We start from the raw sequence: 7,594 nt of genomic DNA on the forward strand, positions 1-7,594 counted from the left end.
AGCAACACCTGTGAACATCATTTTACGTGGGAGGAGGTTCACTCAAGGTCAACGAGAACACTGCAGAGGACAGACACAAGTTTAATAATGTGAGAAGGTCACAACTGACTTGGTCTCAAAAACTTGACTCACATTTTGTGACAGCAGATTTGTTCATAAATCAGCCACATTTGTGTTTATTCTTATGTTGGATGAATCACATCACTGATTAGTCTTTGCTCTAAAAGTGTACACTGCAGCTTCTATGAGACTCATTTCTACTCAATGTTTTCAGAAGTAGAAACTAAAATTGTTTGTTGAAACTTAAATTGGTCTCACTCATTCAAACACTCTGCATTCAGATCCCACGCATGTAAATAAATCTACTGATTTGTTTTGTCTTATGAAGAAAATGTGCTCCAAAATATATACATAGGACTATTATTGTGCTTCTATATCTTGTCATGCTGTGTGAATTACTACCAAACAAACATCAATTTACAGCTTATTGATTCCAGGCTTAAATATTTCCTCTGATTAGGAAGTAAAACCATTTCAATATTGATGGTTTTTGACAGACGTCACAATAATTCCATTCTGGTGTTTTTCCAGGAAAGACTGCGTGACACTTTGGTCACATAAGTGATCTTAGGTGGAAAGTCGTGTGGAGAAAGTTGTTGCAGGTCTTCAAGCTGAAAGAGGGAATCTGTTTTGTGCCGAGAGTGACTATCCAAAGCTAAAGAGATGAGGCTCCCTCCCCGACATACCAGCTTTGTAGGGCTCCTGCTGAGGTCTCCACCTCCACAAGAGACAGAAAGCGGCAGGGGGGAGCCTCATCACATGCTCTATTTAAGGAAAAACAGGGAACAGGCGAAGACAAACTGCTCTTCCCACTGCCACCAAATGTGTAAAGGCGGCGGGGTTACATTGCTTAGATTGCCGCTACATTTCAGTCTGACTAAATTAGGCCACAAATATTCTCCCAATGGGAATACTCAGTGGAGATTTATTGTCTGGCTCAGACCAAATGCTCACAAGGCTTTCTAAACACATATTCTATACTTTCGATGCTTTACATAATGCTACGTTTAACCTGTACCTTATCTATAAATCAGACATCAATGGTGAGCCATGCTTTTCGTCTGCATGGGCGTTAACATGGAGCCTCATCTTTTGTTGAACAAGTAATCTAGTACCAAAGCTAGAAATCCTTCAGCTGTTGTATAAGTCTGTATAATTAGTGTTTAAATACTCTGGCTTCAGCTGACTACACAACAGAGACAGATGGTATATACTCCAGCTCTGGAGTCTGAGAGAAGAGATTCACCCCGACTGTCAAGAGACAACAGCAACAAAACAGGAGTGTCCATCAGAGACATTTTACATGAAAGTCGCTCCTCATGTGCTTTACTGCATCTCCAAAGAGTTGCTCGTTAAAATCAAGATGATCCAAATGAGGATAAGATGACTATGTTGACAAGTGCCCTTGAGAAATAATGTTGACTTCATCAAAATTTGACAAAAAAAAAAAACCTCGTATTTGAAGGGGATTACGAACAACCACAGCCAAAGACTCAGACTATTCATCATGTTCCCTTGGTTTCATTTTTAGAATCAATGACTTTAGGGATTTTTTTGCTTTTAGTTTACATAATAACACTATCTATAACTTTGTATTGTCCTTTGTTTGATCATTAAAACGCATTTTTTTAAATCAACCTCAGGACTCAACAGTCAGTATGATCATCAACACATACAAAGATCAGCTGGTTAACAACACTGATTATTTATTTTTCATGGTGCATCTTTATTTAATAAACAGGGGGTGTATATTTTGGGTGTTAGTATACACACTGGACACCCAAAGCTGATAATTGAACTGATGGTAGATTCCTTGTGATGCAGTCGTGCAAACCACTACACCACCACAGTAAATGTGTTTGACAGATTGCGACTACACAATTGGGTCAGTGTAGCAGGCCTGACTAGTGGTGAAGTGAAGTGTGCTGATGTTTCCTGGAGAAATCAGTAAAGGAAACCATCAGCTTGACAAAAACATGGTTCTCCAGAAATCACTTTAAGGGCTACTGAAAAAATAAAATATGAAACAAATAAATAGTAAGCAAGATTATTTACAGGTTGAAAATTACAACCCAAACCTTATAGATAAATATATTTTATATATTAATGTGGTACACCTTTAGCGACAGTGTACAATGGATTGATATTTGAAGAGATTCTGAATTACTATGTTCATTTTTATTAACAGATCATGTGTACACTCTAACAGGAATGAGCTGAATGTGTATTTATATAGAAAAGTGCCTTTATCTGTTCTGCAATGAAAGAGGCACAATGTCAAGCCTCAATGTAATTTTGTAGCATTTGTACAAGACTTCAAACTCATAGCCAATAACTAACAATACTCAGAGATGTAAGAACATGAAGGACATCATCGTGGCCTTTTAAATTTAAGATTTGGGTTCTCAAGCGGTCTAATACTCTTAACTTGCAACTTTAAATGTGAATATTTATAATTGTCCAACAGTGGGTTGGATTGCTTGATTTATTTTGGGTTTTTTTTTGTAGGTTTTTGCTACTTGAATGACCAATTACCTGATTTCATTTAAAAACAAAGCCTCCCAGACACTGAATAATCCACATTGTGCATCTGCTGTATGTGAATCCCACTTACCTGTTCGGTTCCTCCATAGAATCAATTATTTGGTGATGACCTTAACTTAGAATTGTTGAATTTTAACTAATGTGGAAGAAATAGTGAAGTAACCATTTATGGTCACATTCTCAATTTATCCAGATTAAAGTATGTTGCTGGTAATGGCAGCATCTCATAACACAATTGCGTTCTGCAGAGGATGTTTTGTGGGGTGGGGGTGGGGGTTGTGCAGATCATCCCCCCCCCCCCCCCCCCCCCCCCACGCACACACACACACTCAGTTACAGCAGCAAATTAGACTGTGAAATTGACAACTCATGTGGTACCATCTGGTTGCCATGACACCTAGTTATTAGGCCTTGTGACAGTCCTACTGCAGCTTGTTTGCTCCATCTTTCCCCTCCTGCGTGTCAACATCGTTTCCAGTACAAAAGGGCTTGAAACATCAGAGGAGGGCTGAGAACGTGGGCTGGGGACGGTTCAGCTCTGTGCAGCGGTGCTGACTCTCAGCAGAGCTACAGTGCGAGCGATACGTATTATCATCATCGGGTTTTCTTTTTTTTTTTTCAGGCATCCACCTCTCGAACAATGCTTTTGTGGCACAAAACAATTACTTCAATGTTTTCCAGTCTGGATATACGTCGAACCACAGCACTGAAGCTGTAAATATTAATGTGCTGAATGACATCTACGTGAGCAGTGACTCAGTTTAGTATTACTGGATCTTCGTGCTGCTTTCAACACAGTTGATCACAACATACTGCTGGACAGCCTTGAAGAATGGTTGGGGATTTCTGGCACTGTATGAAGTTGTTTAAAATCTGACTTGCAAGATGAGGACTACTCTGTGTCAATAAGTAATTATGAATCTGAACATATGAAAATCACTTCCTCAAGGCTCCATCCTTGGGCTTCTTTTATTTCACATCTACATGCTTCCTCTCACTCGGATCATGAACCATGACAACATCCTCTATCATAATTAGGCAGACGACACACAGCTCTATATATCAGTGTCGGTGAATGACCGCAGCACCTCAATACTTGCTGAGTCAGTGCATAAATGAAATTAGTGAGTGGATGTGTCATAACCTTTTACAACTTAACCCAGAAATAAAAAAAAGCAAGGAATTGTGTTCAGTCCCAAAGAAGTAAGGTTAAAGATCAGAGCTCATCTTGACTCCATGTCATTCAGGACATGAAATCAGGACACAAATCTGGGACAACCACAACCACAACCACTTTATGACAATTACAAAGTCAGCTTACTACCATATGAAAATATTGCAAGAATTGAAAGATTTCTGACCGAACAAGATTCAGAGAAACTTGTTTATGTATATATTTTCAGATCCAACTGATCTATGTCGTTAATTATGTTATGACCATTATCTTAATAAAGCTTTTACTTAATTTATTCTATTTTCTATGCTATTTCTAACCTCTAATTAATCACTTTGCTTTAATGTATTTCTTTGTAAAGCCCTGTGAATTGGCATGTGTCTGGATGTGCTCTATGAATATATTTTCCTTGCCTCGCCTTACAGTATGCTGCTGTGCATCATCACGCAGTGAAAAAGCAAATATGTTTCTTTTGAAAACACAGTTTCTTCTTTTATACATCAGTTGATTTCATTTCCACAATCCCTCTGTGTGGTGCACAGGCACAAAAGTGGAATTTCAACACATTTCAACCCCTGTCTGGATCCCATTGAGACTTTAATGCTCCACTGATCAATGAGAGGATTAAAGCAATTTAAAGACTCTTTTGTTATGTCTGCATTGGAATCCCCTTAATGCTCCAAACTGCTGGGCGAGCAGGGCGTCCCACGACTCATCACAAGGGTCTCTTGAACTTATGCGGCCTGGAGTCTAAGAGGACAGAGCGAACGCGGACTTTTAGTCATGGCCTGCTGCTGCACGCCACCCAGATATCCCGGAGACTGGGCTGCAGCCTGTGGCTGATGTGGTTGGCGTCGGCGAGAGCGTGACTCATGCAGCTTCCCCCTTTCCTCCTGACATTTGACATACTGATGTAGAAGATCTCAGCGGGGACAGTCGCGGTGTGCTGTGTCACAGCTGCACCGTCTGTGCCTCTGAGCCCCCCCCCCCCCAAGACAGCTGGGAACAGGTATGAGTCAGCGTCTCCTTGATTGATACACCTACACTGTGAGACGCAGGGGCTTGTTTTTTTTCAGGCTTATTTTATTTTTGTTTTCCAACCGGTTTCCTGTTGAGGACAGAGCTTGTTGTGATGCTGTCTCACATTCCTTGAAAGTCACACATTGCCTCTGCAACGACTGGAGGAGAAGGTGAACTGGAGTCCGCAGTGGTCGTTTAGAAATGCACGTCTGAGAGATGAAGTGGAACGGCAGCTATTAGGCTGATTTTTCTGCAAAGCATTTAGTAATCCATTCTCGTTAAACCTCTTTCTCTGGAAAACAAGGATATTGTGCGCCGACTTTGTTATCGCGAATACAAACGACGCTGCTAAAGAGTGAGTGATGCCGGGGGGGGGTGTGATCCTCACTCCTAATGAACCCCACTGAGACAACACACCATCAGGTCCTCCAGCCCTCAGACCCTGTCTCATCAGGGTGGATAAAGCACCAGGGTGGGGAGGACTGCACAAACAGACCACAAACATCAGCTCTGTACTCGCTCCCGCAGGTCGGGTGGCTGGAGGTGGATGCAGACAGAGGGGATTCAGGCGCTCGCACAACTATTAACAAGTGTTTCCCCACGAGGCTGCTCTCACACCGCATCAGTCAAAATAATCTTTCAAATTAGTTGTAGGACAAATAAAAGAGAAAAAAGGTCATGTCAGAAGCATTTTTTTTTATACTAATCCCCTAAAATCATTTTACCTTCATTTTCAGTTTTTGGTTCAATGCCCTGTAACATGAGGGATTAACTCCAAATCTATGTCACCAAAACTGAAGGATTTATTCATAAATACATGTTAGAAATAAACTCATCAAAAAGGGCTTACTAATAACTTCCAACTAAAACTTGTTTTCTTTAAGCTGCTTGAACATTTTTCGCACCTTGTCCTTTGTTGACGAGGACCAGACTTACTCATGTTGTTACGAGGAGGATAAAGTTTCACCAGCTTGTAACCATTTGGCAGATTGAATTAAAAACGGCCACTTCCTGCAGCCAAAAATCAACTTTTGTTCAAATGAATGCTCATTGAGTGTACACTTATTCCACTTATAATATTTGTGTCAATATAGAAACACAATGAGTGAAGGAGCAGTGCAATCACGGGACTGTCATAGCTGCAGTTTCCTCTTCCTTCTTTTGCCTTCATTGCTGAACAGTTCGAAACTGTCTATCTGCGTTTCTATGAGGAGCAAAATCCAAGGAGATTGTCTTTTAACCATAAAGAAAGCCACTGTTAAATCTCCCCTGAGTCAAAATAGAGCCGAAGTTGCCTGATGCTCACATAGAAACTAATTTATCTTGTGTATAGGCTTTACTTACAGACCATTACCCACTGCCTGAGATGCTGGGAAACCGATTCTTGCAGATTGATGAGCAAATTACGAGTGTATACCACACCGATATGTGTCACATTTTAAAGAGAGGTCAGAGAGGTCGCTGACATTACACACAGGCGTCTGCGGTAACAGACATATTCAGATCACAATTGGCCTCTAAGAAACTCTGTTGGACCCAATAGAGGCATAAAATGTATACTGTCTATGTACCAAGCTGCAAAAATGCACATGCAGCAATGTTTGGGTAACTTGTTTTAATCTGGGGGCCTTGTACCTCAAAAAAACAAAAACAAAACCTGTTAGTATCAAGCAGCGCTTGTTGCTCAATATGTAGCCCCTCTCAGCTGTGATTAAAGTACATTCTGTGAGTGATCCAGAAAGACTCCCCAATCCCAAACATACACTGCATTCTCTATTTCTGTTGATTTACCCTCTCTTTGTCATTATTTTACGCCCCAATGTCGTTTCTTCGGGTCTCTTTATGGCCACTGTACTTGTCGGCCACTCACTCTTTTTCTCACTTTGGAGTCATTTTGAGTGTTTTCATGGTTGAATTTGTTTGAAATGGTTGTTATAAACAGTGTGCGCCTTTGCGGTGATTTGACATTTGTGATCGTTTCTCTTAAAAGCCTCGTGGCCCAGTTGTACGTTCAATGACCCTGCAGGCCAGTGTGATTCAAAGTGATTATTGCTTTAATGCTGTTAAATGAGTGATTGTGGGGCTGGGATTCAAACGTTCTACCAGCTTTATATAGTAACCATCCTCAACTCTTATTACTCAAACCAAGATCTGTGTCATGTTGCAGCATCTATGTCACTTAAAGAAACCCAAATGCAAATAGAAAAACACATCAAGAATAAACTATGACAATATTCTGTCTCCATTTTAAATTTCATTCAATCTGTTATATAGATTTTTTTCAACATTGAGCACAAAGTGCTTAAAATGAAACAACATTTTGATTAAGTGGACCACAAATTTAAAAAAACAAAACAAAAGCTATATGCCTGAAAATCTGTATTGTGAAAAAATATGCTACTTCCAGAGGTATTCTAGCAATATTGTGATTTTTTTTCCGTTCATTGCACATTCATTCAAGTCCAGGCTAAGAACTTAGGCTAAGAAGTGAGTTTTCATATCCCAAACAGCCAAAACATTTGCTTAAAAGTGTTATTTCAGTGCTCAAAGCATTACTGTTTAGTTTTGACACAATTAAAGCATTCATCTGTTTCATTTGTGAAAGACTTTGTTAGAGATTAAATTGAAGTCTTAATGAAGAAGTGGAAATCTGTTATTCTGTCAGTGTTTACGAATGAACACCACACAGAGAAACGGCGCGATAAGGGCACAAGACATGAGAAAGCAGCATTACTTTGCGTGTGTCCATCCATTCACTTCATTTCACTGAAGCTTGGCAGTTGCAGTCGAGTGTTG

Source organism: Blennius ocellaris (genome assembly GCF_963422515.1).
Source record: "Blennius ocellaris genome assembly, chromosome: 6".
Lineage (NCBI taxonomy): Eukaryota > Metazoa > Chordata > Actinopteri > Blenniiformes > Blenniidae > Blennius > Blennius ocellaris.